Source organism: Filicampus tigris, chromosome 13, assembly GCF_054856515.1.
Source record: "Filicampus tigris isolate MCC_2025a chromosome 13, RoL_Ftig_1.0, whole genome shotgun sequence".
NCBI lineage: Eukaryota > Metazoa > Chordata > Actinopteri > Syngnathiformes > Syngnathidae > Filicampus > Filicampus tigris.
This window is the reverse complement of record NC_141229.1, coordinates 16,626,479-16,635,859: the sequence shown is the minus strand read 5'-3', so window position 1 is coordinate 16,635,859 and position 9,381 is coordinate 16,626,479.

Below are 9,381 nucleotides of genomic sequence, written 5' to 3'. Positions count from 1 at the left end.
CTGTCAGGGATGCACTTTGAAGTTGTTTAGCTTTCAGCTATTATTCCACAGTTTTTTTCAAACGTATTTTTAAGTTTTTGTCATAGTATCATTTCTGTATTGGTAGCAAAATATTAGTACTGTAACACCTAGCATCCTGTGCATTTCTTCGGAGTCAGAGGAGCTTAAAAAAAAGTTCCACTCAATATATAACTCCCCCAGTGCTGTTCTATATTATTGCAAATGACAACCACAACACGGTACCATAAATATTGTTCAATCGTTACCTCTCTGAAAGTGCCAATTGAAATGAAGTATATTCCCTTTGCGAAAGCAATCCTTTTGATACATGGATGTCACTAGATTGTGCAGGTGTACCTAATATTCTGGCTGGCGAATGTGCATTCTGAGCAAAGTGCAGCAGGCAATACACATGTATAGTAAGTACATCACAAACTTCAACACATTATTAACATTAGCCGTATAAACCGCAACTATGACACACAAACACTAGTTTCAAGATCATAGCCTTTTGAGACCACACTAACAATATTTTAAAAATGAGATGGATGGCTTGTATTTTTTTTCTTACTTGCTGCAGCTAATATTTAGTTTTTCTGCACATAGATCCACCTGCATTCAGTCAACACTCCAACTGTGACACATGGTTTTGTTCAAATGAGCTCATTGATCTGCAAAGAAAAAGACCAAAAGCCAACAATTATGTAATTGGTTATTTCTTTGATTCTACTGAGAATATGGATCATTTTAAACTTTTGTTAATGCGTACCATGTGTTTAGCATGGACTTGATGTACGCTGTGAAGACACTTCTCCCATTATGTCAGGCCACTGATGGTGTAGTGGTTCATTTGTCTGACTTCCGTGAAGGCACTGTGGGTTCAGTTCCAACTCAGATGGCGTGCATGCTAGTGTGAATGGTTGTCTGTCTCTATATTTGCCCTGTGATTAATTGGCGACCTGTTCAGAGTCTCGTCCACCAAAATTTGCATTTGATTGACGGTCATGGAAATACATTGGGGTCCAAAAATATAATTAAACCCCCCAAATCACAAAAAAAAAAAACTGAGAAACTTTCCATATTTTCAATGAAAAATATATATGTCAAAAGTCAAGTTAAGTCAACTTTATTTATATAGGCCTTAATCACAAGAAAGTCTCAAAGGGCTCCACATGCCCACTGTTGACAACAATTAATGACATCTCATGATCTTAACCCGCAGGAGGAAAAACAACAACAAAAAAAAACCTGGTGAAAAAATCTGGAGAAAAAATCTGGTGAAAAATGGGAATCCTTGAGAAGGGACATCAGATGGGGGAATCTCCCTTCCAGGATGATTAGCCTGCAATGGATGCAAAGTGGGGCAAGGTTTACGATTTCCTCTGGATGGCACCAAAGCACTATGAAACTCCTCAACTCACTTCAGAATAGTTCCTTGACACTACAATGCCACAAGATGACGCCTCAGTAATGCTTTTATTTCTTTAGCATGAGCACATTAACAGTGAATAGGTGAGTTTTTCAGCAAATAACAGATATTGTGTTCCCCAAAAATATGCCAATATGTGAATTTGCTGATACTGGATGACAAATGTTTTACCATTCTTAGTGTCACACAAGGATGAAATAAGTTCATTGTAAAGGTTAAAAACATTAACATACTGAACAGGATAACTCCAGTTTCATTCGTAGTTGAACTGTATTTGTGTTAGTTGAAACGCAACCTGGTCTACCACTAATGTACGCTCATTCAGTATTAAGGTGAAATTATAGTTCATATTTACATCAAATACAGTTCTAGGCAAATTCAAACTAATCACACACCATTCACGACATAAACCAAGGACCCCCTGTACCATAAGTGAACATGTGTGTGGTGACGCTGAAGTCTTAACTTGTTTGAATGTTAGTCCACTTACTTCCAATTACTTGTTTGATGTTCTTCTTCTTCTTCTTCTTCTTCTTCTTCTTCTTCTTCTTCTTCTTCTTCTTCTTCTTCTTTTAACACTCCTTGGCAAGGCTGAATTTTCTTTTGGAACAAGTTTCACAAACAAAGCCACAAAAAGTAAAAGAAAGACAAAACATGCCCCATGTAACAAATGCATGGTAGCGTTTTGAACTGTTTGTGTGTGACAGACAGAATTGTCCTCAAATAGCTTTTACAAGTAGCTTTTACCGGTACTTATCATAGACCAAAACTCCTCACTGTAAAAAACACTGGTCTGTGTTGCATAGCTGTACTTATGCACTGGTTTGCACAGAACATTTGTGGTTAGAATGTCTGCTTCATAGTTAAAGGGACGGTGGGGCCGGGATGGACATGTTTTCACTAACAAGTTCATTTTATATATTTTTTGATCAGGAAAATGAAAAGAGTTGCCATTTTCTATTTCATTCATTCATTTTGGAGAAATTAGGAAATACTTAACTCCATGAATAACGCCTCTCGTTAATTAGGCCAATGGCCGTGCCCCCTACTGTTCTATCCTTGTTCGGCTCACGGGAGGAACCGATTCCAAACTCTCCATTGGAAATTATTGTACTTTCATTGCTTATAACGTCCAAAAACGGCGATCAATTGGCACCAAAATTTATGTGGACATCCCTTCTAATGCCCACTTCAACATATCAAAAGGATTAACCTTTCCATGGCTGATTTATATGAGGATGAGGAAATGTGGAAGTGAGCAGAGTTACATAGCTTTATGCTGGGACAAGCACACACTGCTTCTTAAGCTTAAAAAAAAAAAAAAACATGCTTCTTGGCTGATCACGGCTAGGACGGGCGAGGCATTAAGCACCAGTCAGGATATTTACAGAGACTGAAGTGGGAATGAGTAGATTCACATTTATTGGCCCCAGTTTTTTTACCTACAACACGGCGTCCAATTGGGAACGTAAAAGCCAAAATGGCACGTTCCAATGCGGCCACACTCGGCTGTGCAGTCAGCCTCGCTGAAACTTTTTGTTCGCTGAACATTGGTGCTTGTTCGATGAGGGCTTACCTCACTCTCACACCGCTTCTCTCAGGCAGAAGGTGGCGGCTGCAAGCAGTGTCGGACACCACACGCGACTGCTTGGGATGCAACCCCGCGACATGAAGATGCAGACTCATGTTCACCTCCACACACTGGGCGGACAATAAGGAGCTAATGTTGTTGTGCTAACGGCCTGAAGCTTGCTGGTGCTATTAGTCGTACCGTTATCCTACCTTTAGCCGGGGAGGGAAGGGGGTGGGGGAAATAAAGATCCATGCTTGCCTGATTGCTTGCCCGCTGCCAGTCACCGTCTGCCTCCTGAGAGTTGACACGACAAATGTCCGAAATATGAGCAGTCGGGGTTCATGTGCGCATTCATGCTCTTGTCCGCTTCAGCCTGTGTAAGTGGAGAAGTGATCACCACGGTATTTTTGATTTTGTGGAGGTGATCATGACGACATCACATTTTATATCAATAAATCCAAACTATTGTGCAGGACACTTTTATACTTTCACAGGTTGAAGTGGACAAGAGTAGCAATGTGCATCTGCATTTTGGTGGCGATCGGTCGCCATTTTAGACAACAGAACTGACAAAGCGAGCAATGTTACCACGCTTGCCTCCCTCCCGTGACGTAGACCGCTGAGACCGAAAACATAACATAAACCACGCCCCAAAAGGGGGTGGGGCAATTTGTCGTAAATCTAATCACCAAAAGAGACCTTAAATCACCACAGAGTCTTTTGGGGGGGCACTTTAGTACTGATGTCATTTTTACATGCAAACCTATTACATAAGTGCCGATGTTAAGCTCACCCAAGTGTCCCTTTAAGAGGTCAAAAGAATTTGGCTTGACGCCAGAACAATTCTGTGGGACGCAGCCTGCTCAAGTGTTGTTGTCCATGTCAAGGAAAACACCTACAATAAAGATGTTGCAAACTAAAGCAAAGAAAAGACACATCAAGCAGATCAAGTCACTGAGGAATTATTTTATCTGATGATGTGACGACTGCATTCGCTCTGATTCATGTGGCTGTGACCCAAGAGCAGTATTGTTCTTATGTAGTCATTATCGAACTGGGAGTGTGTTGCGGTGATGTCATGCTGTTGATGAAGTGAAAGCACACTGCACAGGCCCTCCGCTTGATAACTTCAGACGTCCCTCAGCTATCACTTTATTCTGTGTGTGTGTGTGGGTGTGTGGGGGGGTGTGCGTGTGTGTGAGAGAGAGAGAGAGAGAGAGAGAGAGAGAGAGAGAGAGAGAGAGAGAGAGAGAGAGAGAGAGAGAAAGGGCGCGAGACAGAACTCCGAGCGATTGTTTGGTCGCAGGCTAACCAAATCCAATAATTTTTTGTTGAACTTACGTGTCACTTAAAGATATTCAAAGCATAAGGAAACAGAATATTTTCCTCATCATTTTCACTATGATGATATCTTCCTACTTGTGGTATCAAAGAGGAAGGGTGATCCAAAATGAGGTCATGAGAAGTGTTTTTTTCGATGTAAGGCCATAATTCCCACACCCTAAACTGAAGTCATGTGGTGGGAAGCAGCGAGGAAGAGGCGTGTTATGATTTCACTCTTTATACAGTGCATATAATACACACATGACCTGTCTGGGCCCATGTGTTATGAATCCCAGAAGAACCGTGGGCAGTTTGAAGAGCAACATTCCCACACTAATTTGATTGATAGTTATATTCTATATACATTCGATGATATTTTATCGTAAGACTTGCTGTGGTCAAGCAATTGTCAATTTGTGCTTTGTGCAACACTTTTATTCCACCCTTCTCTCCTCAATGACTGTGGCTGTCGTCAAAACACTGCCGCCGCTTTAGCAACCTCCTCAGTAACACTTTTTTTTTGTTTCATTCAAGGAACAGAGTGACCCAGGGCCAAGGCCATAAGGGGATTATAAAGGGAAGCAGTAATATTAGCACTGAAAACGTCATGAAAATAGAAACATTCTTTTACTGTGAGTCTTTTACATACATGAGATACATGAGTTGAAAAAACAAAGATTACCTTCAGTTAGTGGATGTATTAGGGCCTGATTACCTAAGATTATGAATCGCGGGTGCTCAATTGCACATTCACTCACTCTAACAGATTGTGCATTCTGTAGTCAACAGGTGTCAAAGTAGAGGAGACCGTCATACCGTATAAAAAGGTTTTGTGCTTTGGGTAGCGCTGATGGTTTCTACCATGGAGAATTTGGCAGAGTGCAACAATTGGACGTGTTAGGGGAAGAGACAAGCGCACATCCATCCATCCATCCATTATCGATACCGCTTATCCTCACAAGGGTTGCGGGGCGTGCTGGAGCCTATCCCAAGCTGTCTTCAGGCAGTAGGCAGGGGACACCATGAATTGGTTGCCAGCCAATCTCAGGGCACACAGAGACAAATATCCGCACTCACAATCACACCTAGGGGCAATTTAGAGAGTCCAATCAACTTACCATGCATGTTTGTGGAATGTGGGAGGAAACCGGAGTACCCGGAGAAAAGCCACACAGGCACAGGGAGAACATGCAAACTCCACACAGGGAGGCCGGGGCCGGGATCGAACCCACGACGTTTGAACTGTAAGGCGGACGTGCTAACCAGTCGTTCACCGTGCCGCCCTACAAGCACACATATTACAGAAAATAAATCAATTGCAACATCCTTACCGGAAAGCTGAGTCTTGTCATTATTGGAATCTCAATGCAGATATATTGAGATCAGATTCTGCAACCAGTGGCAGCAGTCTGGGACTGAACTCTGTCATCCAAGATGACAACGCTCGCCTCCACAATCAGAGACAATCTCCAGAATTTGGGTGTGGAGAACTTGAGCTTGGGCGTGCTGTTGGCAACACAACAACTTTGGCTGACTCGTGACAAATGCTGGTTGAAAACTGGGATGCCATTTTGTATATAGCAGTGTGTGACCAGCAGGATCCTGATTGTTAAATGAATATACTGTTGCCAATATGTTTTTGTTTGTCACTGGCGTACAATGTTTGGCAAATGTTTCATTATCACAACTCACATACTCAGTTCTGCTGCTCATCTCCTTTCTATATCACGAGACGATTTGTCAACAAATTACAGTGCAAACAGTAAATGTGAAATGGGAATCTTGCCCTGTCTCTTGCACTCCATCTTCCACATACACAAAGGTGTAACTTTTTAGAATGCTGAATTTGTCATAAAATCTTAAGCGGCAGTTTACATCAGATCATTCCTCCAGAGTACTCTGTTACAGTATATTGACAACATGACTACTAAATTTGACTGTCTCATCCGTACACAATGACACAAAGACATGCTCAGCGTCACAAATATTTACTTTTGAGAGATGTACTATAAGTTGGGAAAGAAAATTACTTTTGCAGGCGCTCCATGATGTTTTACTATTTGTATGAGCTGTCATGAGGAATGCTCTTATTGTTTTGCAAATTTCAATTCTGATCCGAGAAATGTACAAAAGCAAATGAGAAAAACTAGTAATCCGCTTACACCAAATGGCAGAATGTATATAACTGAATAAAATGTGTGTCAATTCAGTCAAGATAGTCCCTTTTCAGCAGACATACTTTTCTGACATTTTCATTCAGAGATATTTCTAATGTAAAATATGTGGCTTTGGGAAACACACAGCCGTAGGTATATTTCACAGTATGATACAGTGCAGTTCTACACCACTGAAATTGGTGATATGGCTTTTGTCTAAGATCACGTGCTGTAGATGGTGTCTGATGGAGGAGAGTAGTGTCAAAGGAAAGCAAGTTACGTTAACTAAAAAAAATAACACTTGTATACAATATGCAACCAACACCTATACTGAACTATGGTGTTTTCCGTCCATGCTTCTAATAGACAAGTTCATTAGCTGATCAGCATTCAAACTAAACCAAGCAAAAGCAACATAAAATGTTGCTTGTATGCACCCCAGTGATTCTGAGCTCACGTATAACCAACACAATTCACTATATATGTCAAAACAATACGCCACTGCCCAAACTGTTTGAATGTCTTTTGGGGTCGCAGTAACAAGACAACGTAATCATAGTGAACACTTGTACCAAGCAATTCTAGATTCATTACTGCATACATCTGGTTTCACTTTTTGTGTTTTCGTTCTTATTGGGACCTCCAGTAAAATAACCTCCAGTAAAATAACAAAACATAATACTGACCCAGAGGTGATTGTTGATCATGCTACAAACTTTACATTTCCTCTGGTTTCTGTGTTTATTGGCGTTAGACAGTTATTTTAAACTGCCCAAGAAATTACATAGTCTTGGGTAGATGTTTTCTTCTGCTCTTCCACATATAGTTATGACTTAACACCCCAGAAATGTTAATTACATGCTAAATGCAATTTCCTTGCACAAGAAGGGGTTTATACTATCTGTCAAGATGGCAGCGTTGTTCGGCTCCGCAAGAGATTACAGTAAGCCCTAACAGAACTTAGAAAGTATGCACAGTGAAAACCTGTTTATCACGCTGCAGACCCACTCGTGAGCCGTGAAAATATGCAATATACAGTAGAGGGACTCTAGAAAAGCTGTTATGTACAATGGTAAATGGGCTTTCACTTGTATAGCGCTTTTCCACTTACAAGGCACTCAAAGCGCTTCACACTGAGTTCACATTCACCTACTGATGACGCAGCAATCAGGAGCAACAGGGGGTTCAGTGTCTTGCTCAAGGACACTTTGACGTGGTCACAAGCAGGGGATCGGACCCACAACCGATGCCCACTCTACAACTGAGACATGCCACCACTTCCTTTGAGTTTAAACAAGTGTAACTTCTTAAAACATACTCAAACTTAAAATATTTTTTTTACTATAGTTCTTAACACTTCTCGTATTTTTCTCGCAGTTCTCCAAAGATTTAAAGCATGTTTGCTTCAAGCTTTTTAATTTCTCACCCGAGTTGAAGTTTTCCGTAAAACTAACCCGTAACACAAAATAGAAATAAATATTGTAGATTCAAATCCCGAAATGATCAAGCAAAACATGTAATTTGAACCAAAGTCCGCCAGCTCATGCGAAAATCCATTGACAGGCCAACGGAAATCAGAATAGCTGTTATGGAAGTTATAAACCTTAAAAACAACTGCTACTTGAACACACACAGAGTAGCAACACATAAAGACAGAGCATATAAGAATTTTCGCAGACACATATTATTTCTATTCCTAGAGCTCAGTTGGAGGCGGCACGGTGGTCGACTGGTTAGCGCGTCCGCCTCACAGTTCAGAGGTCGTGGTTTCGATCCTGGCTCCGGCCTCCCTGTGTGGAGTTTGCATGTTCTCCCCGTGCCTGCGTGGGTTTTCTCCGGGTACTCCGGTTTCCTCTCACATTCCAAAAACATGCTTGGTAGGTTGATTGGACACTCTGAATTGCCCCTAGGTGTGTTTGTGAGTGCAGATGTTTGTTTGTCTCTGTGTGCCCTGCGATTGGCTGGCAACCAATTTTGGGTGTCCCCCCCCTACTGCCCAAAGACAGCTGGGATAGGCTCCAGCATGCCCGCGACCCTTGTGAGGAGAAGCGGTAAAGATAATGGATGGATGGAGCTCAGTTGCGGACCTTCTCTGCCTCTTTTGTTGTTGTTTGCATCTCTTCCAGTAGAGTAGACTGGACTAGAGTAGATGGTGTGGCATTTTGCAGCACATCGTGATACTACTGCCTATTATTCTGCAAGAAAGAACCCTGCTACCTGTGCACTGGCTTCCTCCCTTATTCAAAAACCATGCATGTTAAACATTAATAAAATAGGAAAAGGCAAACAAATATACTCTATATTTCTATGTATGAATTATCTATCTATCTATCTTTCTATCTATCTATCTATCTATCTATCTATCTATCTATCTATCTATCTATCTATCTATCTATCTATCTATCTATCTATCTATCTATCTATCTATCTATCTATCTATCATATTTAGACGGATTATGCAGACTGAAAAGATCTTATATCTATCATATTTAGATGGATTATGCAGACTGAAAATATCTGTTTTCAGACGGAGAGAGTCAGAGTGATTGCAGAAGTGAATTCATTAGATCGGCTGAAAGTGCTGGACCCAAAAGTATTTGCGAGCTGGTACAATGAGGCGCATAGAGTATTAAGACGGACAAACGGTTATACTTAAGTTGAGCTGAATTATCTCCTATTAATTAATTTCTACTAATGTTTGCCAGGCGAATCTATCTGTTTGAAAGTCTAGTCTAGAATTTCTGTTTGAAAATACACTTAGAATAAATTAAAATACACACAGCAGCGTGCTGGAAATACCGCCGTCTTTTGGCCAGGAAACGTTAATACATCAACAACGAACGACTGTTGAAGGGCAAACCTTAAAGCCCGCCCATGCCCATTGATTGGTGGAATTTACT